Genomic DNA, 22,042 nt, shown 5'->3' with positions numbered 1-22,042 from the left:
CTGGCGACGGTCCACAGTCCGGAACCTCCACCGACGGTCCCCAGTCCTGGATCTCCATCGACGGTCCACAGTCCGGAACCTCCACAGACGATCTCCAGTCCGGAGCTTCCAGCGGCGATCTCCAGTCCGGAGCCTCCAGCGGCGATCCCCAGTCTGGGACGCCCTGACCTGAGATATCTCTGTTTTCTTTATATTTTGGTTAGGTCAGGGTGTGACTAGGGTGGATTACGCTAGTTTTTATATTTGTCTAGGGTTTTTGTATGTCTAGGTCTAGGTATTTGTATGTTTATGGTGGCCTGATATGGTTCCCAATCAGAGGCAGCTGTTTATCGTTGTCTCTGATTGGGGATCATATTTAGGTAGCCATTTCCCCTGTGGTATTTGTGGGTTCTTGTTCTATGTTTAGTTGCCTGTCTGCACTATCCATATAGCTTCACGGTTCGTTTTGTTATTTTGTTATTTTGTTCAGTGTTCATTCGTTAAAATAAATAAGAATGTACGCATACCACGCTGCACCTTGGTCTCCTTCGTATGACGAACGTGACAGTCATACGGAAAATTTGCTCCCTGGATGCAATACCTATGGCTTCAACAGGGTGTCAGCAGTGTATGTTCAAGGTATCAGGCTTGTAAATTCAAAAACGAATAAGAAATAACAGTTTTAGTAGAAGGACACAGTCTTGGAAATTCGTGTTTGCCACGCCATGAAGACAGGCCACCTGCTAAAATCGGTTTCATATTGAACATACTTCTTTCCGTAAGAAATGTTATAGTTTGATTACATTTTAGGGTATATAAGGAGTATATAGAAACGTATTTTGACTTGTTGAAACAAAGTTTAAGGGTAGAATTTTGGATTCCTTTCTCATGTTGAATGAGTGGATTACTCAAATCGAAGGCGCCAATTAAACAGATTTTTTGGGATATAAAGAAGGATTTTATCTAACAAAACGACACAACATGTTATAGCTGGGACCCTTTGGATGACAAATCAGAGGAAGATTTTCAAAAAGTAAGTGAATATTTAATCGCTATTTGTGAATTTATCAAACCTGTGCCGGTGGGGCACTGTCCTCGAACAATCGCATGGCATGTTTTCACTGTAATAGCTACTGTAAATTGGACAGTGCAGTTAGATTAACAGGAATTTAAATTTTCAACCGATATAAGACACTTTTCTATGTACCTAAATGTTTAATATCCCACATTTTTATGATTATTTATTTGAATTGGCGCCCTCCAATTTCACCGGAAGTTGTCTAGCGGGACGCCTAGGCTTAAGAAGGTAATTACACTGGCTGAGAGTCACAGTGTGGGCCTAATAATATTGCAAAGCTAAATGTGATGGGAGAATCAGAGTTTGTTATTGAAACCATGGACAAATGTAACACCTTGGGGTTGATTGACAGTTACTGTAATGCAGTTGGGATAAACCCACACAGTTGTGAAACTTGGATGGATGGACAAGGTCCCTAGGGGATGCTGTGTTTGGGTCCCATCCTTCCAGGCTGTTTCACAACTGGCCGTGATTGGGAGTTCCATAGGGCAGCGCACAATTGGCCCAGTGTTGTTCGGGTTAGGGTTTGGCCGCGGTAGGCCGTCATTGTAAACAAGAATTTGTTCTTAACTAACTTGCCTAGTTAAATAAAGGTTAAATAAATAAATAAAAATGCAAGGCAAATGCAGCGTTCCATTGGAAATGAATGCACTTCTGGTGTACCAAAACACAATGAAGCTGTCGGTATGATCGAGGCATTAGTCTACATCTGTTGTTTACGAAGCATGTGACAAATAACATTTGATTTGATGAGGCTAAATATTGTGAGCTGGGGTTAGAAGGCTGGAATAGCCCTACTACACTGGCCTGATACAGATACAGGCAGTGGTTGAAAAAGTATTGAATGGTCATACTCAAGTTAAAGTAAAGATACCTTAATAGAGAATGACTCAAGTAAAAGTGAAAGTCGCCTAGTAAAATACTACTTGAGTAAAAGTCGAAAAGTATTTGGATTTAAAAATACTTAAGGAAGAAAAGTAAATGTAATTGCTCAAATATACTTAAGTATCAAAAGTAAAAGTATAAATCATTTCACATTCCTTATATGAAGAAAACCAGACAGCACCATTTTCTTGATATTTTAATTGACCAATACCCAGGGGCATGCTCCAACACTCAGACATAATTTACAAATGAAGCGTTTGTGTTTGGTGAGTCCCGCCAGATCAGAGGCAGTAGGGATGACCAGGGATGTTCTCTTAATAAGTGCGTGAATTGGACCATTTTCCTCTCCTGCTAAGCATTTGAATGTAACCAGTACTTTTGGGTGTCAAGGAAAATATATGGAGTAAAAAGTACATAATTGTCTTTAGGAATGTAGTGGAGTAAAAGTAGTCAAAAATATAAATAGAATAGTAAAGTACAGATATCCCAAAAAATGACTTAAGTAGTACATTAAAGTACTTTTACTTAAGGTCTTTACACCACTGGATATAGTATGTGTCCCAATTTGCACCCTATTCCCTATACAGTGCCCGACTTTTGACTAGAGCACTATGGGCCCAGGTCAAAAGTAGTGCACTATAAAGGGAATATGGTGGCATTTGGACCTGATACAGTAGAACCAACTGCACTCAGCAGCCAGGCGTTCAGGGGAATAATTCTCTTGTCTCTAAATGACCTTTTGTTTGGCAGTTGAGAGGAATCCATTAGTCTGATGCCAAAACCCCAAGTTATCCTCCACATTCCCAAAAAGGGTCTCTTACCAGGGCTCTGAGTAGCTGGATACCAAGCAGCACTCTGGTTATGGTGAGCGGATGCAATGTGGGTACAGTGACAGTTCAGTGGCCAGACACAATGGGTGACATTTTGACAGCCGGAAAAACACAGACAGAGCTATTGTCAAACCGGACAAGATCACTTCCAATACAACAGCACTGACTCAGCACCACAAGGCATTCTGAAAGCTTTTTCGATGCTAGCCTTGCTTTTTTGCGTTCTTAAAATGGGGGCCTAATGTGTTTCATGGTTTGTATGGTTGAGAGGTGTCTTAAGTCCTCAGCCTCAAACCATACAGTTCTGGGAGGCATTGTCTCATCCAGGCTAAAGAGCAGCACACAAGAGGCTCTGAATGTTTTCTCAAGAGGTAAACACTATGAAAGGCAGCATAAAGTGTCATGCATATTAATATTTGTCCTTGCAGCTTTTATTCAATTAAAGCTGCAATATGTAACTTTTTGGATGACCTGACCAAATTCACATAGAAATGTGAGTTATAGATCTGTCATTGTCATTGTAAGCAAGTATAGGAAGCAGTAGATATGTTCTATGTGCGCTATTTCTATGCTTCCCATTAGGTTTAGTTTACTTTCAGATTTGTACATCAGCTTTAAACAGATTAAAATACAATATATTTGGTCATTGAAAGGATATTTCACAGTGGTTTAGATGGTACAATGATTTTCTACACTATACATTGCTTGTTTTTTTCACACAAACTGAAATTAGGTGAACTATTAGAATTTTAGTAACCAGGAAATGGCAGAGCAATTTCTGAATATTGCACCTTTAAAGGCAGAAATACTTTGTGAGCTAAATCAAACCACTTCTCTCTTTGTCACTGGCTTGTTTTGCGTGAGGTTGGCGCTTGTTTCTATGGCGATCAGTAGTTTTGAGCGGGGGCACTGATGTTCCTCCCAGACACATTTAGACAGAGGAGAGGGTTGACAGTGATTAATGTCCAGGGTGTGTGTGTATGTGTGTGTGTCCAGTCAGAACCAGCCCGCTAGAAATATAATGCCATCCTAGTCATTCTGTTTCTATAGCCTCCACTACCTCCTACAGTTGGACTCACAGTTTAGTAACCAAACACTTTGTTTATAACCAACTTGATAAATGATCTTTCTCATAGCTACAACCCACTTGTTTTATGGCCAATTTCGAGCCAAACTGAATTTGTACAATACTGGAAAGAAATATTCATCTGGGTGGTGTCTTGGACAAACCTTTCCCATTATTTCCTCCTAGCCATGTCGTTGATTACGATACCCACCCAGCCCCATCCTCTCCCCTCTTTTAATGTTTCCATCCTGAGACATCAAAGAGGTGTTAGCGTTTTCAGATGACACGAGGGCCAGTCAACTCTGAGATGTGGTGCAGTACGGCACGGTGCCATGGTTAGCGTGCAACACATTAATGAGGCAAACGACTCTGATAAAAGACTGCAGGCAAGACGCCTGCATGACACAGATAAGGACCACCCCTGTTTCCAGTCACTGTTCCCTCATATGATTCCAGGAACACTGTACAGTACTGTCAATATCTACCTGGGATATATAGCTCCGAGGTGTAGGAATCATTTCAGTGTTCGTACAGTACGTGCCAAATGGCACCCTATTTCCTATGGGCCCTTGTCAAAAGTAGTGAACTATATAGGTGCCATGTGGGACACAGCCATAATATTAATGGGAGAAACCATTAACCAGGATCCCCTATACATCTCCTATAGCTAATCCTTTTAACATATGGATTAGCCTGACCTCAGCTCCATGTTAATGTGAAGGGAAACCTCAAAGCGGTGTTAGTGGGACCTGCTTTCCTTTCATGTTCTGACTGTGGCCAACCAGGCTGGGATTCCAGGAACATTTAAATCCCTTTGAGGGTCTTTACTTTGGGAAAGGTTTCCTCTATATTTGTCTCCCTCATCCTCCCCTCCACTGCTCCTTCTCCTTTATCCCTGGAGAAGAGCACCTGTTGGGCTGGTGTGTGTGTATGTGTTTGGTTAAGCATCATGGTCAGAAGAGAAAGGCCTCCATCTTTGGATGACCTTCACACCTGGCTTGTCTCCCCTCCTCCCCCGGGGCCTGGGGCAGACTGGGCAGACTGGGGGAGACTGGGGGAGACTGGGGCAGACTGGGGCAGACTGGGGGAGACTGGGGCAGACTGGGGGAGACTGGGGCAGACTGGGGTAGACTGGGGCAGACTGGGGCAGACTGGGGGAGACTGGGGCAGACTGGGGCAGACTGGGGCAGACTGGGGGAGACTGGGGCAGAATGGGGGAGACTGGGGCAGACTGGGGCAGACTGGGGGAGACTGGGGCAGACTGGGGGAGACTGGGGGAGACTGGGGCAGACTGGGGGAGACTGGGGTGGCGAGCAACAGACAGACATACCTCCCTGACCCTGGAAGCACAACACTCCCTCCCAACAGAGTGTAAGTCAGGCTGTGCTAAATGTTTTATGTCTCAAAGTAAATATGTCTGCTACCAGGCCTCCCCTGCTCACAACCGAGTTTTTGGTGGGCATGTTGGTATAAGAACAGACAAGACATCTGAGTTTGTTCAGACAGACATCAGTGCTCCCCTGTGTGTGTTTAGTTAACACACCAGCCCAGCATCAGCCCACGCATGTATCTAGTCTGTCCCTGTCTGTCTAGCACGTGTGTATGTACGTGTGTATGTGCGTGTGTGTGTGTGTCTAGCATGGCCTTGAAAACTGCATGATGACTGACATGTTGTCCCGACAGCCTTGTCTATCTGCTCAGCTCAATGCGAAGTCCTGCCTGAGGGTCGTGTGTTCAATCCCAGTGCTAGGCACTCATTGATTTGTTATTTTGTTTTAACCCTATCCCAAACCTTAACCCTTACCGTAACCATTCAGAATGAATGCCTAAACCCTAACCGTCGAAATCTGACGTCCCCCCCCCCGAACAAATGTTGAATACTGAAGTCAAACCATGTCGAACCGTGATATCTTGTTGGGATGTTCTAGGGGTCTGTTCATGTAGTACATCAAATCAAATTGTATTGGTCACATGAGCCAAATACAACAGGTGTAGACTGAACAGTGAAATGCTTACTTATGAGCCCATTCACAACAACGCAGAGTTAAAAAGTAAGACAAATATGTGCTAAATAAAAAAGGAAATAGTAACACAATAATAACAATAACGAGGCTATATACAAGGAGTACCAGTACCGAGTCAATGTGCAGGGGTAGGAGGTAGTTGAGGTAATTCAGGTAATACAGTATGTACGTGGGAATAGGGGTAATAGTGACTAGGTCATCAGGATATATAATAAACAGTAACAGCAGCGTATGTGAAAGTGTGTCTATGTGTGAGTGTGTTTGTGTGTGTGGCATCAATATGCATATGTGTGTGTGTGTGAGTGTATGCCGTGTGTGTGTTGGAGGATGGATCGATGATAGATGGTGGAATGATAGAGAGATTGATAGTTTGATGGGTAGGTAGCAGATGGACAAAGGTAGGACTTGTAATTACACTATTTCAACACAGGTGTATGTGTTTTTCAGCTGCACTCTGCTCTCTCATTTCAGCAACATGTTGTAAGTGAGTTATGATGTCCTCTGGGAAAGAGAGACATAGAAGAGGTTTGGATGACAGTTAATGTGGGGCTGAAGCCAGGTTACCCCACTGTGTCAAGACAGTAAGCCAGGTTACCCCACTGTGTCAAGGCAGTAAGCCAGGTTACCCCACTGTGTCAAGGCAGTAAGCCAGGTTACCCCACTGTATCAAGGCAGTAAGCCAGGTTACCCCACTGTGTCAAGACAGTAAGCCAGGTTACCCCACTGTATCAAGGCAGTAAGCCAGGTTACCCCACTGTGTCAAGACAGTAAGCCAGGTTACCCCACTGTATCAAGGCAGTAAGCATGGTTACCCCACTGTGTCAAGGCAGTACGCCAGGTTACCCCACTGTGTCAAGGCAGTAAGTCAAGTTACCCCACTGTGTCAAGGCAGTAAGTCAGGTTACTCCACTGTGTCAAGGCAGTAAGCCAGGTTACCACACTGTGTCAAGGCAGTAAGTCAGGTTACTCCACTGTGTCAAGGCAGTAAGCCAGGTTACCACACTGTGTCAAGGCAGTAAGCCAGGTTACCCCACTGTGTCAAGGCAGTAAGTCAGGTTACCCCACTGTGTCAAGGCAGTAAGTCAGGTTACTCCACTGTGTCAAGGCAGTAAGCCAGGTTACCACACTGTGTCAAGGCAGTAAGTCAGGTTACCACACTGTGTCAAGGCAGTAAGCCAGGTTACCACACTGTGTCAAGGCAGTAAGTCAGTTTACCCCACTGTGTCAAGACAGTAAGCCAGGTTACCCCACTGTATCAAGGCAGTAAGCATGGTTACCCCACTGTGTCAAGGCAGTACGCCAGGTTACCCCACTGTGTCAAGGCAGTAAGTCAAGTTACCCCACTGTGTCAAGGCAGTAAGTCAGGTTACTCCACTGTGTCAAGGCAGTAAGCCAGGTTACCACACTGTGTCAAGGCAGTAAGTCAGGTTACTCCACTGTGTCAAGGCAGTAAGCCAGGTTACCACACTGTGTCAAGGCAGTAAGCCAGGTTACCCCACTGTGTCAAGGCAGTAAGTCAGGTTACCCCACTGTGTCAAGGCAGTAAGTCAGGTTACTCCACTGTGTCAAGGCAGTAAGCCAGGTTACCACACTGTGTCAAGGCAGTAAGTCAGGTTACCACACTGTGTCAAGGCAGTAAGTCAGGTTACCCCACTGTGTCAAGGCAGTAAGTCAGGTTACTCCACTGTGTCAACGCAGTAAGCCAGGTTACCACACTGTGTCAAGGCAGTAAGTCAGGTTACTCCACTGTGTCAAGGCAGTAAGCCAGGTTACCACACTGTGTCAAGGCAGTAAGTCAGGTTACCCCACTGTGTCAAGGCAGTAAGTCAGGTTACCCCACTGTGTCAAGGCAGTAAATCAGGTTACCACACTGTGTCAAGGCAGTAAGCCAGGTTACCACACTGTGTCAAGGCAGTAAGCCAGTCATTACCTGTATAATTCCCATGGGAATGCATAGTAGTTTCTGATTCAACCCTGCACTTTATTGCATGGACCAAATGAGTTTCTCCCCTCTCACCTCTAAACTGGGGTTTCTCCCAATTCCCACACACGCACAAACGCACACACACACACACACACACACACACACACACACACACACACACACACACACACACACACACACACACACACACACACACACACACACACACACACACACACACACACACACACACACACACAATGATGCACCCTGCTGTGCTTCTGCTGGCATAGAGCCCAGCCACCCAGCTACCCTCAGCAGTTTACAAAGCAGTGGTGATGATGGCGGCCCGCTCTTTGACTTTGCCTCATTAAGCTTTGGACAATGACAGTCTGCTTCTGTTTCTGCTGTGAGAGGAGTAAACAAGACGTAAAACAGGTGGGTGTTAAAGACTCAGACAGACAATTTTTGCAGGTCTTACGCTGTTTAACTTTTTTCTCTGCCTCCTTTGAGAGGTGCTATATCTATATCAAATAAGTAGAGCAAGACAGGCAATTCAAATAACTGTGTAATGGCCTTGTGTCCTTTTGAAAGATTTACAATAGTGACGTCATCGAAGCTCTGCAGATTTTGTTGTGAGGATACAGAATCAATAGACCATTTATTTTGGTATTGCCCTCAGGTAGCCTGTTTCTGGTCTCAGGTTCAGGAATGGCTGAAAATGCATAGCATTGATCTAAAATTGACCCTAGAAATAGAACTGTTAGGAGATCTGCAGAGACCGGGTCAGTCAATTACTAATATACTAATACTCTTAGTAAAAGTATTTATCTTCAACTCGCAATCTGTAGATTCTATTCGATTAGATAGATTGAAAATGTATGTTAAACTTCATAGCATAGTTGAAAGATATGTGCTGCGTAGAAACACGAAGTGGGTGGCCAGCAGAGATAGATGGGATGGGCTGAGGGAAGCTGAGGGTTGGTATGTGGAATTGGAGACAAGTGGGAGTGGAGTTGCTGTGTGTGAGAGAGAATGATGGTCAAAAGATAAAGGAAAAAAAGTCAAAATAAAACATAATAAAAGTACATTTGAATGACACTAAGTGGCAGTGTTTTTATAACTAATGCCGGGTTTGCCTGAGGCTGATGCCGTGCAGGTGTTTGTACACATGCATATACACACACTCTCATTAAAATAAACACATACAAGAACACACACATACATGTAATAGTGCCAGACATGCACACAAACATATAAAGTAGGCATTGCTGTTATGATTTCAGTTGTCCTTGATGTCCTTTGTTTTACATTTTATTTTATTTTAAAAAATGTTGCATTGTTGTTTGCTGTTTTCTTTTCCATTTTTCTCTTTAGTTCATTCTCTTGGTTGTTGGTGCATTGGGGGGTTCTTGGCGGTGGGGAATGGAATTAATTGTATTTTATTTCATTTTTCTTCTGGGGGGGACTGTGGGAGGGGTCTCGAAGGGTTGAGGGACAGCTATTGGGGAACTGTGGGGGGATCTTGGAGGGTTCGGGTTTCACAAGGTTATGATCATGAAAAAGGAAACTATGACATATATTTTATATCACTATTATGCACACGCACCCTCACACACAAGGATGGCTCTGTTGCGGAAAGACTGATACATGTTTGATAGTGTCTTGATGCTGTATTGTTTGTCCTTCATGTTCTAATACTTTAATGTTACCCCTTCCTTGTGTTTTTTGTAATAAATCTTTTTTTTAAATTGTGACGTCAGTACCAAGTCAGAGATTTGGGCACTCTTACTGTTTGATTATCTGTCTCGCTCCCATTGTTTTCCTATTACTTACAACATTTCTTCATCACTCTCACACAGTTAATGTGTACAGTATGTATTGTAAGCATGAAAAAAAAAGTCTAACAAATTTAAAGAAAATAAATAAATAACAAATAAATAAATACATCAAAAAATAAAAAATCTAAATAAAATTGTAAGCATGAAGTTTACATTATAATGAATGATGTGATCCTCACCTCTAGAACAGGTTCACAGAGCAGAATGGCCAAAGTGGTTCCTGGTTAATTCATTGACATCATCATAACTAAAGGCTGTAGTTTATTCTGTCTGTCTTCCACAGAAAGGTGGGGCTTTAGGACAACAGAGACCAGCGATATACTGTATCAACTGGTTTGCCAGTCTTTTAGTGCCAGTCTAATCCCAGTGGGTCACTATGACATAATTTCAACCAATTTAACCCAGCTTCTCCTGCTGCGATCTCAGGGTTTGATGTTTGAGATCAAACCTACTGTGGTGGGCATGGTGGAGAGGGTGTCCTGAAGATACTCCCCAACCCCACTGAGAAGATAGTCAACCATTGTACGTCATTGGATCTCCTCCTGGGCTGATGTAGATTTATGTATGGCAGTCTAAACTCTGCATTTCTTCTCCGTGCCAGTTAGCTCTCCTTCCCCCAAGTGTTGGGCCTGTGAGGTCTCAATTGTGACATTGACAGCATACGCTGAAACACCCAGCTTTGCAATTCTTGAAACACTCGAACCGGTGCGCCTGGCACCTACTACCAGACCCCGTTCAAAGGCACTTCAATATTTTGTCTCAATTGTCTCAGGGCTTAGAAATCCTTCTCTAACCTGTCTCCTCCCCTTCATCTACACTGATTGAAGTGGATTTATCAAGTGACATCAATAAGGGATCATAGCTTTCACCTGGATTCACTTGGTCAGTCTATGTCTTTGAAAGAGCAGGTGTTCCTAATGTTTTGAACGCTCAGTACACGCACACACACACACACACACACACACACACACACACACACACACACACACACACACACACACACACACACACACACACACACACACACACACACACACACACACACACACACACACACACACACACACACACACACACATTCCTGTGTGAGTCTCATGCTGTCCCACCCTGTGGAGGGAGACACTGAGACACAGCAGCTGGGGTGGGGATGTGTGTGTTTGTGCATCCGTGCGTCCACGCTTGTTTGCTTGTGTGACGTGGGTGCATGCCTGCAACCTGCGTGTAACGTGCGTGTGATGTGTGTGTGACGTGCGTGCTTGAGTGGTGGTGCCAACATCAGTGATCTAGTGTCTCTGCTCAGCCCTCAGGGACACTGCAACAGAAACCTGCCAGGACACTCTCACATTAACTAAAGGAGCCCACTCTTCTGTGTGTCATCCTCCTCTTCTATCCTCTTCCTTGTCCCCATTTCACTCTATCTCTCTCTTCCTCTGCCAGAAGTTGATTCACTTTTGGTGGGCGTGTGCAGTGATCTACACACCTGATGCAACTACTTAGGAATCCAGGTGAAGTGCAAACTTGTCAAAGGGGAAAAAGATTGAAATGCCTCGATGAAAAACAATGATTTCATAAGCTCTGTTGAACAGCTCAATGATCATATATTTCTTTATTATAGAAATGTGCTATTTGATGCATGGTAATTTTTTTATGTTTTATTGAATACACTTGCCAACAGCAGTAATCAATATGGAATGTCCCATGGTGATTTGTTACATCCTCCTGATCCACATGGTCTTACTTTAACTGTGTTCCATTTAGACTGAGGGTTTGTCTCAAAAGGGTGTGTCCCATTTGGAACCCTGTCCCCTATATAGTGTGCTGTGGTAGTGCACTACATAAGGAGTAGTGTCCCATTTAGGACACATCCTGACTGTTTTCCCTCTAAGCTAAGGGATTTATACTATGGCATTAATTGCAGTCATGTCTATTGGGGAAGAAAGTGGAGCACTGAGGACATCCTCCCTTGCCTTTGAGTCCTTGTCTCTCTCTGACGGTATTTACTTATTGGATTGGCGCTTTATTCAGTGGCTTCAATTCAGTGTTATTATTGAAGTGTTTCACATAGTTTATGAGGCTCACGCAGTACTCCAGACAGGCAGCATAGACAGAGGATATGCTTTAGAGGAGTAGTGCCTATTTGTTATAAAGTCACTTAAATGGGGTTCTTCATTAATTGCAATAAGTGCAGCTTTGAGGAGGGGTGGATCCCAAATGGCGTCTGATTCCCTATAGTGCACTATATAATGGATCATATGGGCCTTGGTCAAAAGCAGTGCTGTATATAGGGAATAGGGGTGGCAGGTAGCCTAGTGGTTAGAGTGTTGGGCCAGTAACCGCAAGGTTGCTAGATTGAATCCCCAAGCTGAATCCCCAAGGTAAAAATCTGTCAATCTGCACCTGAACAAGGCAATTAACCCACTGTTCCCGGGTAAGCGGTCATTGTAAATAAGAGTTTGTTCTTAACTGACTTGCCTAGTTATATAAAACAAATAGGGAGCCATTTGGGACATGTGACAGGTGATGGGAGTTTAATCTGGTCTGTGTTTGATCATCTGTGGTCTTTAAACAGACAGTGGGATGGTGTGATTGAGTTGTAGACAGAGAGTATTTATGTTTGGGTCTATTATATTACCTTCCCCTCTGTGTTGTCAGTTTTATGCTCCACGGGGGATAAGTCAAGTCAGTAAGTGTTGTTATCAGGAGAGAAGCTAATAAAGTTGGCTCCAAGTATGACATATTGTTTGAGATTTTATACTTCAGCCATTATCGATGTTTTAAAGCCTGAGACAACTGGACACACACACGAACAGAGACACATGTCCGGAAACACACCCCCCCCCTACACACACACACACACATACATTTCAGGCTCTTTGTCTATTTTTTTCCTTCTTAGGATACGATCTATTTGAACCTAAATTAACGGCCTCCTTTAGTATGTCACATATCATTTGAACCTGTCTCTTGGCTCGGGTATTCAATGTTAATTGCTAAGTGCTTTACATTAAAGAGTTGTTAAGCATAGGCATGTATGACTGATGAGTCTCTGGCATTAAACATCACACTATTCAATCATTCCTCTTCTTTTTCCTTCACTCATTCAGAGATAAGTGAAGTTCTTCTGAAATGTCTGTGTTTTCATGTTCTATGCAGTCCACTGATGAAGGCAATGGCACAAAGCATTGCATGGTTTGATGGTCCTCAAGTTGATAATGAATGGTCTTCAATTCTAGCTTGTGAAATGAAAAGAAAAGAAAAGGAATTGAGTCCGACCCCATCAGTCTGATTTCTTCTCTGTTTGTCTGTCTTACTGTCTGTTTGTCTCTGTTTGAGCCACAGAAGTCCTCCCTCGCTATTTCCCAGTCGAGTTTACCCAGAGTACTTTGTTTTTATTAAACAGAGTCAGACAGTCCTTCACGTCTGAGCCCAGGCCGAGTCCACCTGAAGCCACCTTGAAGCCTTTTATATTATATTACTTCACCTCACTTCTTCCCATTTTCCCTCCTTTTCCGGCTGTCAGCTACAAAGGCAGATGAGTCTTTAAGACAACTGAGCGGCATGACTGAGTGGCAGAGGGACTACTACTGCGATAGGGAGGCCTACGACCATATTCATAGGACTGCTGATCTAGGAGCAGGTCCCCCCTGTCAATATAATCACATTCATTATAATCTAAAAGGCAACACTGATCCTAGATCAACACTCCTACTCTGAAATGCTTTATGAATATGGGAGGGCAATAAGCACATCAGACATCCGATAGCTTAGGGGTCAGTGTGTGGCTTGGCTTGGATTGAGCTCCTAACACATTAATGGTGAGAGGTCACGTCAAACAGACCAAATCAAACTGTGGCCAAAATGGATGTTGGGTCAGGTCAGCACCATGTTCTGGGCATGGAGAGAACTTTGTCTTAGGCTTATGTAGCCAATCTGAAGTCAACTGAGTGACAGGCTTTCTTCTTGGTCTGTCAGTTCGCACAACTGTCTTAGGTCTGCATAGGGCTAAACAGACGCCTCACAAGTCCTCAACTGGCAGCTTCATTAAATAGTACCCGCAAAACACCAGTCTCAACGCCAACAGTGAAGAGGCAACTCCGGGATGCTGGCCTTCTAGGCAGAGTTCCTCTCTCCAGTGTCTGTGTTTTTTTGCCCATCTTAATCTTTTATTTTTATTGGCCAGTCTGATATATGGCTTTTTCTTTGCAACTCTGCATAGAAGGCCAGCATCCCGGAGTCGCCTCTTCACTGTTGACGTTGAGACTGGTGTTTTGCGGGTACTACTTAATGAAGCTGCCAGTTGAGGACTTGTGAGGCGTCTGTTTCTCAAACTATACACTCTAAGGTACTTGTCCTCTTGCTCAGTTGTGCACCGGGGCCTCCCACTCCTCTTTCTATTCTGGTTAGAGCCAGTTTGCGCTGTTCTGTGAAGGGAGTAATACACAGCGTTGTACGAGATCTTCAGTTTCTTGGCAATTTCTCGCATGGAATAGCTTTCATTTCTCAGAACAAGAATAGACTGACAAGTTTCAGAAGAAAGTTCTTTGTTTCTAGCCATTTTGAGCCTGTAAACGAACCCACAAATGCTGATGCTCCAGATACTCAACTAGACTAAAGAAGGCCAGTTGTATTGCTTCTTTAATCAGTACAACCGTTTTCAGCTGTGCTAACATAATTGCAAAAGGGTTTTCTAATGATCAATTAGCCTTTCAAAATGATAAACTTGGATTAGCTAACACAACGTGCCATTGGAACACAGGAGTGATGGTTGATGATAATGGGCCTCTGTATGCCTATGTAGATATTACATAAAAAAATCAGCTGTTTCCAGCTCCAATAGTCATTTACAACAACCATTAACAATGTCTACACTGTATTTCTGATCAATTTGATGTTATTTTAACAGACAAAAATGTCTGAGAGACTCTTACCTTCATTACCTCAAAGATTGGCCTTTCACAGGAAAGTAGTTGTGCACATTTGCTTTTCTTTAAAAAACAAGGACATTTCTAAGTGACCCCAAACTTTTGACCGGTAGGGTATATTAAAAAAATGAATTTGCTATTCAAATAATTATAACAGTGACCGCGGTCAATTGGCTGACAAATATCCGTCATCCAAAATTCCATGACCGTCACAGCCCTAGCTCTGCATATTCATTGCAAGTTCTCTGCAGACTCGGCTTCCACTATGAGATGTGTTTCATCTGTACTGAATTCCCCTATAGTGAGGTAGTGTGTGCCGCACTGCGTCCTCTTCTCCTTTCCAGCCACTCTCTCTCCCAGGCACTGGGGCCTTATTACGCCCCCAGTCGGGCTCATAATTAGTGATGCTCCCCCTCCACTCCAGCTATGTCTGTTTCCAGTCCAGCAGTGGTAGGGAGAACAGAACAGGGCTGACTGGAGTGGTGCCTGGTTCCCCCCTCCAGGTGGTCTCTCCTGGATCAATGTCCCACCTCCGCACCGCGTCGTGCCTCTTCTTTATCCCCGAGGCACTGTTTTGTTCTGGGCCTCGCCTCAGTTCCCTGCATGCCTCAGACCGTGCAGCCTGGAGTAACTAGCTGGGAGAAAAATTGCAAACATGAAACATTCTGATGATATACTGGGTCTGCAGCATATCAAACATGTTTCTATTTCAGAGTTGTGTGCCTGATTCAGGTCTGTGGCAAGCCTGCGGGAATGAAAAAGAAATGTTGGTATTAGTTATTGGAAGCCTCTCTTGTTAGGGGGTTTCAGCTATGAGGGGAAGAGAGGAGATGGTAAAATGGATAGACAGATGGAAAAATCATAATGAGAGGCGCTGTGTGTCTGAGAGACTCTGTGTGTCTGAGAGACGCTGTGTGTCTGAGAGGCGCTGTGTGTCTGAGAGACTCTGTCTGTCTGAGAGGCGCTGTGTGTCTGAGAGGCGCTGTGTGTCTGAGAGACTCTGTCTGTCTGAGAGGCGCTGTCTGTCTGAGAGGCGCTGTGTGTCTGAGAGGCGCTGTGTGTCTGAGAGGCGCTGTGTGTCTGAGAGGCGCTGTGTGTCTGAGAGACTCTGTGTGTCTGAGAGGCGCTGTGTGTCTGAGAGGCGCTGTGTGTCTGAGAGACTCTGTGTGTCTGAGAGACGCTGTGTGTCTGAGAGGCGCTGTGTGTCTGAGAGACTCTGTGTGTCTGAGAGGCGCTGTGTGTCTGAGAGACGCTGTCTGTCTGAGAGACGCTGTGTGTCTGAGAGGCGCTGTCTGTCTGAGAGGCGCTGTGTGTCTGAGAGACTCTGTGTGTCTGAGAGACGCTGTGTGTCTGAGAGGCGCTGTCTGTCTGAGAGGCGCTGTGTGTCTGAGAGACGCTGAGTGTCTGAGAGGCGCTGTGTGTCTGAGAGACTCTGTGTGTCTGAGAGACTATGTCTGTCTGAGAGGCGCTGTGTGTCTGAGAGGCGCTGTGTGTCTGAGAGACTCTGTCTGTCTGAGAGGCGCTGTGTGTCTGAGAGGCGCTGTGTGTCTGAGAGGCGCTGTGTGTCTGAGAGGCGCTGTGTGTCTGAGAGGCGCTGTGTGTCTGAGAGGCGCTGTGTGTCTGAGAGACTCTGTGTGTCTGAGAGACTCTGTCTGTCTGAGAGGCGCTGTGTGTCTGAGAGGCGCTGTGTGTCTGAGAGGCGCTGTGTGTCTGAGAGACTCTGTGTGTCTGAGAGACTCTGTCTGTCTGAGAGGCGCTGTGTGTCTGAGAGACTCTGTGTGTCTGAGAGACTCTGTCTGTCTGAGAGGCGCTGTCTGTCTGAGAGACGCTGTGTGTCTGAGAGGCGCTGTGTGTCTGAGAGGCGCTGTGTGTCTGAGAGACTCTGTGTGTCTGAGAGACTCTGTCTGTCTGAGAGGTGCTGTCTGTCTGAGAGACGCTGTCTGTCTGAGAGGCGCTGTGTGTCTGAGAGACGCTGTCTGTCTGAGAGGCGCTGTGTGTCTGAGAGACACTGTCTGTCTGAGAGACTCTGTCTGTCTGAGAGACGCTGTCTGTCTGAGAGATGCTGTTTGTCTGAGAGGCGCTGTGTGTCTGAGAGACGCTGTCTGTCTGAGAGAAGCTGTTTGTCTGAGAGACGCTGTCTGTCTGAGAGACTCTGTCTGTCTGAGAGACTCTGTCTGTCTCTGAGAGACTCTGTCTGTCTGAGAGACTCTGTGTGTCTGAGAGACGCTGTCTGTCTGAGAGACGCTGTCTGTCTGAGAGACTCTTACCTTCATTACCTCAAAGATTGGCCTTTCACAGGAAAGTAGTTGTGCTTTTCTCCCAACTTTAAAAAAAGTTCAGTTTTAATCCTACTGTATAATCCAAGTGTCTGTGATGATCCAGATAGGAGACATTGGAATGAATTTGATTTTGTTTATCTGGAGGCAGTTGTGGATTGGCTGGTTGGCTTTTAGAGCTGGCTGCGTGTGTGTAGCTGCAGACTGAGGCTGTCATGGCTGATGCTAATACCTCAGGGTGCTCTAATGGCTCCGCTATTGAATTACTACAGAGTGCCACTTCAGTCTCCTGTGTGTGTGTGCTCCAGTCTCCAGCCCAGTAACACACACTCAAGTGGAGAAACAGAAACACACATGGCCCTAGGGGGTTTTACTTAGCCAGTCTGAACACGGCTCTCTCTGTATCCACAAGCTCAGACTTGTTGTCAACGCTCTCTCACACACTCATTCACTAGTGACTGTTGTTACACAAGTTTACACAAGTTTATAATTGAGCTCCTATCTTTTACCGCCTGTGAGCTCAAGAGAGATGGAGACAGAGCGAGAGAGAAAGGGAGAGGGAGAGGGAGAGGGAGAGGGGGAAAAGAGAGAGATAGAGAGCCCTCAGTTCCATGGTTCTGTCAAGATGTGACCGTTGGTTTCAGTGGTGGTTAACTAGCTAGAGCACACTGCTGTCAAGGGCTTTGATGAAGGGCTAGAGACATCTGAAACTGGGCTGGAAACTACGTTCCTCTGCCAACACAGGCAGGCGACTGTCTGAGATATAGGACCCCGTTTTATAGGGACAGACCACTGGGAGGGAGAATAGAAGAATAGGGTAATGTAGATCTTCCCCTGTCAGCGGGATGCCATGGTTTCAGGTGTGGAAGCTAAGACGCTGGCTGTGTCCCAATTCAAATTCACTATGTAGGGACTAGGGTGTCATTTGGGACGCAGAGGCTGTCTAGCTCTGTCAGGCTGACCTTTTTAAAGCAGCGTCTCTCTGTGTGTTAATGGATTTATTGAGCGTGGCCCTCTGATGCGGTCATCTCAGCTCATCACATCGTTCTGAGCTCCCAGCTCTCAGCCTTCCGAACCAGTCTTATTATCTACTTCTTAATTACTATCCCTCTATTTTACGCTGTCACTCTTTTTGTGGCACACTCTCTCTCTCTCTCTCTTTCTATCCTAGCCTCCTGAATTTAGCTTTGTACTTTCTCTCTCTCTCTTTCTCCCTCTCTGCTCTCTCTCTCTCTTCCTCTATTTTTATTTCTCCCTCCCTCCCTCCCTCCCTCCCTCCCTCCCTCCCTCCCTCCCTCCCTCCCTCCCTCCCTCCCTCCCTCCCTCCCTCCCTCCCTCCCTCCCTCCCCCCATCCATCCATCCATCTATCTTTCCCTCTCTCCAGCTTCTCTAAAGAAGACGGTGACCTCCAGGCAGGTATTCAGGGAGAACTCTAAAACGTTTAAACCCTGTGCCCAGCTGGCACAGCCCAGGCAGGCTAACTGCAGCTCTGTCTCTGTCCTCCTCTAATCTTAATTAAGTCCTTCACTGACTGCCGCACCTCTCCTCCTTCATCAGTTTGGGAGGCTGTGTGTACCGATGGGGCCGTGGTGCTGTTGGATGGTGCTCTAAGCAGATCTGAGGAGGCCTAATGGAATGTGTGTGGATTGATAATGCCTTGAGTCAGTCAGACTGACTCAGCAGTGAACAGGTCAAATGAATTGGTCTGACGTATGCCGGTACTTTCCTCAGACTTTCATATCCATTAACCTTGATATAATCTTGATGCACCGGCTCCCTGTCCAAGTAAAGAAGTAAAGTCTGAGGGCAGTCCGAATGGCTGTGAGTAGAATGTCTTCTCTATTAAGACCATGAGTTACGTTTGTGTATGAGTACCAGACCGTTTCAGAGACGATGAGGAAAACCCAACCTACAACTTGTCAGATCGTTCATCATCGTGCTGTGTTAATTTCCAACCACTAAAGAAGCATTTCATTCGCATTGCCTTGATTCCCCATTGAGTCTAGTGCATTCCTGCTACACCGTATTACAGTGTGTGAGCATTGTAATCGTGCAGGGTACAGTGGCACCTGGCTCCCACCAGGGGACTGAACATGGAAATGGCTCCAATTAAGACCAAAGTGGAGCCTCTGGTGCTGTGATGTACACCACTTGTTTAGCATGCTGTGATTTTAATTGGGATTTTAAGTGGCATCCCACCACAGCCACTCCTCTCCATCACTCTGGTTCTGGATGAATGGTTGGATGTCCTGTCCCGCTGTGAGCCGTTGTTTCAGAGGTGGGAGGTGGGAATAAGAACGAGGTGAATCAGCACACTTCTCTTAACAGTTTTCCATTAGCATTCTAGTCAATCTCACAAATATTTATTTGTTTCTAGACATGCTGTGCATGTTTGTCTAAGAGTTTGTCTCAGTCTGTCTCTCTGTGTGTCTGTGTGTGCGTGCATAATTGAGAGAGTGAGCAAGAGAGTTAGAAGGAAAGCAAGGAAGAGGAAACATTTTAAAGTGTCTGAAGAGAATAGGTTCGACATAACCAATGTTAAAGCTATAACCCCGTTACTCTTTGTATTTGTGAGAATTCTCTGACCTCTTGATTTGGTGGAAGAGAGAGAGAGAGCATTAGGCAACATTTCTGCTACTGTCTGTCTGTAGTGGTGCTGCCTACATCCAAATTCAAGGTCTGTGTCCATAGCAAATCGTCCAGACATTCCTATTTGCATTGGTCCACCTGTTTTTGTGTTTGCTCCCTAATAAGGATATTAGAACTAAGTCCTCAGAACTTGCAGAGAAGCAGGCATCAAATCTGCAGTTTATCTCCAATCGTCATGGCTCCACACTCTAGCTACGGGAACTTTCTCAAAAATGGTATGTGCTGGCTTAGTGGCATTCACTGATACACGTCCAGAGTCTAGGGTGTCTAAGCCTAACACAGACGTTGCCGTAGAAACCGTAGAAGACTATTATGTTCCAATTTGCTGATCAGAAGCCTAAAGCCCAAATGGTAACTGTAAAGTATATTAACCTGTTAGTTTGATTGAACTGTCTGGAGCATATAGATCTTGGGCAGATATATATTCATGAAGTCTTTAATTTAAGCTACAGTAAATTAGGCTTTAAATTATAGCCTACAGTATGTGGTTTAACATTTGAACCGTAATGGACTTGTTGGGGAGATTTTGTTGGGGTGGAGATTCATCTTTTCCCAGTTCCACCCCCCCCCCCTGCCCCCCACAGCCCCCCAGAAACCCCATGAAGCCTAATAAACTCCAGTTTAAATGCCATTCCAGGTCCGCCCGCTCTCCTCCATTGACGGTCTGGCGGTTTGTTTACAAGAGTGTGAGTGGTTCTTTGTGGCACTGCACACTACTTGTGGGAAGGAGGCAAATGACTAGTGTGAATTGAAAGATTCACCCCTCCCCCTTCTATTTATCTCTCTCTCTCTCTCTCTCTCTCTCTCTCTCTCTCTCTCTCTCTCTCTCTCTCTCTCTCTCTCTCTCTCTCTCTCTCTCTCTCTCTCTCTCTCTCTCTCTCTTCTCTCTCTCTCTCTCTCTCTCTCTCTCTCTCTCTCTCTCTCTCTCTCTCTCTCTCTCTCTCTCTCTCTCTCTCTCTCTCTCTCTGTCCCTGAAATAGGTTTCTAAAGGATAGAACAGCCATCTCAGCCCATCCCTGTAGCCACAGGACCATGTGCCAGTGATGACTAGCTGGTGAGTACTATGCTTCGCTTCTGCTACAATTGAATCTAGTTCAAAACTTGATAGTCCATTTTGGGGTTAAAATGGAAATGTATCTTTGGCTTAAAGGCATATCTTCCTACTTTATTATTCTGATAGGAAGCAGTGAATGTCCTTTATGTCTGTTTTCTGCCCTCGTCAAACTGATCATGTATTTTCTATAGTATAGGGTTCATTAGACAAAGTCCTTTCAAACTCTAGCCTACACATTACTTTTGGTGACACTTTTGTAGAAGTTTTTGGGTTGGGATTGATATTGGTTTTGTTTGGTACGTGTGTATATTAGATATTAGGTTGGACAGTGTTTCGCTTCCGACTGTGTCCCACACGTCCCCTTGTCCCATACCTCTGAGATCGTTGGACCCAGTGGAGACCAAACATAGGAAGCTCAAAGCCATCTATCATTCCTTCTCTCTCTCTCTCTTTACCCTCCCCTTCTTCTCTACAGCCCCTGTAGTAAAGTGCCTGAGGCAGGGAGCCTTTTATGTAAAATCCCTTTATTCTAACTCAGAAAGGACCGTTTTGAAAAGAGGAGCGTGGTGGTGATGGAGAGATGGAGAGAGGAAGGGTGAAACCTGTTATTAAATCCAGCCTGTTAATGGTGAAGTTCTCTCGCCCACAGCTCCTCTCTCCTCTCTCTCTCTCTTTCCTCTCTCTTCTCTCCTCCGCCCCCCACAATGAGTGTTTGGCGGCAGGCGGGAGTCCACCAGGAACTCGGCTTCGTCTAATTGGTTCTATGTGGGCCAATCAAAGAATCAAAGCTCAGAGGTGATGCGTTTAAAAGAAACTGCCTTTGATATCTCCTCTCTTCTCTGCTCCTCTCCAAGAATGCAGAAGTTTATGTAATTGATTTATGTAATAGCTAAGTGTACTGTATGCAGCTATCAGTTATTTATCTTCTAAAAGCGTTTTATTGAGATAGTTGTCTCTGTAAGGTGAGGATTGAGGAATGGAGGGTTTTCCAGTACCAGAGGGTGTGCTTCCTTTGAGTGGAGAAAGAATGCCCTCCCGGCCAGTAAAGATTTTAACTCATTGAGCACCTAAAGTTTCAGACGCCAACTCTCCAACTTCGTCACCCAGTTGTCATGATGAGGCGCATGGGCCAACTCTGTAGAAAGTCTGCCCTATTGAAGAGCCTAGTTGGCTGGCACTGGCTTCAATTGCGCTTTCTAATTCCCTTCTCCTCCATTGCTCTGACTTGCCCAGCTTGATTCGATTTGTGCCCCAAATGTCTCCCCAAACCCTGTCAGTGGACCAGAAATGCCCCGTCCTGTTTAGGCCTTATGTAAAAGCCTGTGAAGAAGCTCCTTTCTGTTTGTTGTTTGTATTGTCCTCCTTTGTCCTCCTTTCTCCTGGATCTATGTGGACTATCTGAAGCCTGTGAAGCGCCGTGTTAACGTGTGTCGTCCCCACCCCCCCTCCCCGTTGTTTGCTGATATTTGGTTCAGGATGACAACGAGCCGCTTTTCAAGTGTAAATGGAGGGA

General features: G+C 45.2%; 1 protein-coding gene across 2 annotated transcripts in view; it reads left to right on the top strand.

The window, feature by feature from the left end:
* The window catches only part of LOC139546675 (semaphorin-5B-like), a 155,580-nt gene that overhangs the window by 11,077 nt on the left and 122,461 nt on the right, over nt 1-22,042 (top strand). Inside the window, exon 2 of one of the 2 annotated variants that reach the window (XM_071355325.1) lies at nt 20,456-20,529. The exons of the other annotated variant lie outside the window; for it this stretch is intronic. The gene's annotated coding sequence lies outside the window, so the exon portion shown is untranslated. The remainder of the gene's footprint in view (nt 1-20,455; nt 20,530-22,042) is intronic. 2 annotated transcript variants of the gene reach the window in all.

The sequence above is a fragment of the Salvelinus alpinus genome, chromosome 20, assembly GCF_045679555.1.
Source record: "Salvelinus alpinus chromosome 20, SLU_Salpinus.1, whole genome shotgun sequence".
Lineage (NCBI taxonomy): Eukaryota > Metazoa > Chordata > Actinopteri > Salmoniformes > Salmonidae > Salvelinus > Salvelinus alpinus.
The sequence above is the reverse complement of the archived record's forward strand: the minus strand, read 5'-3'. Positions and strand labels throughout refer to the sequence as shown.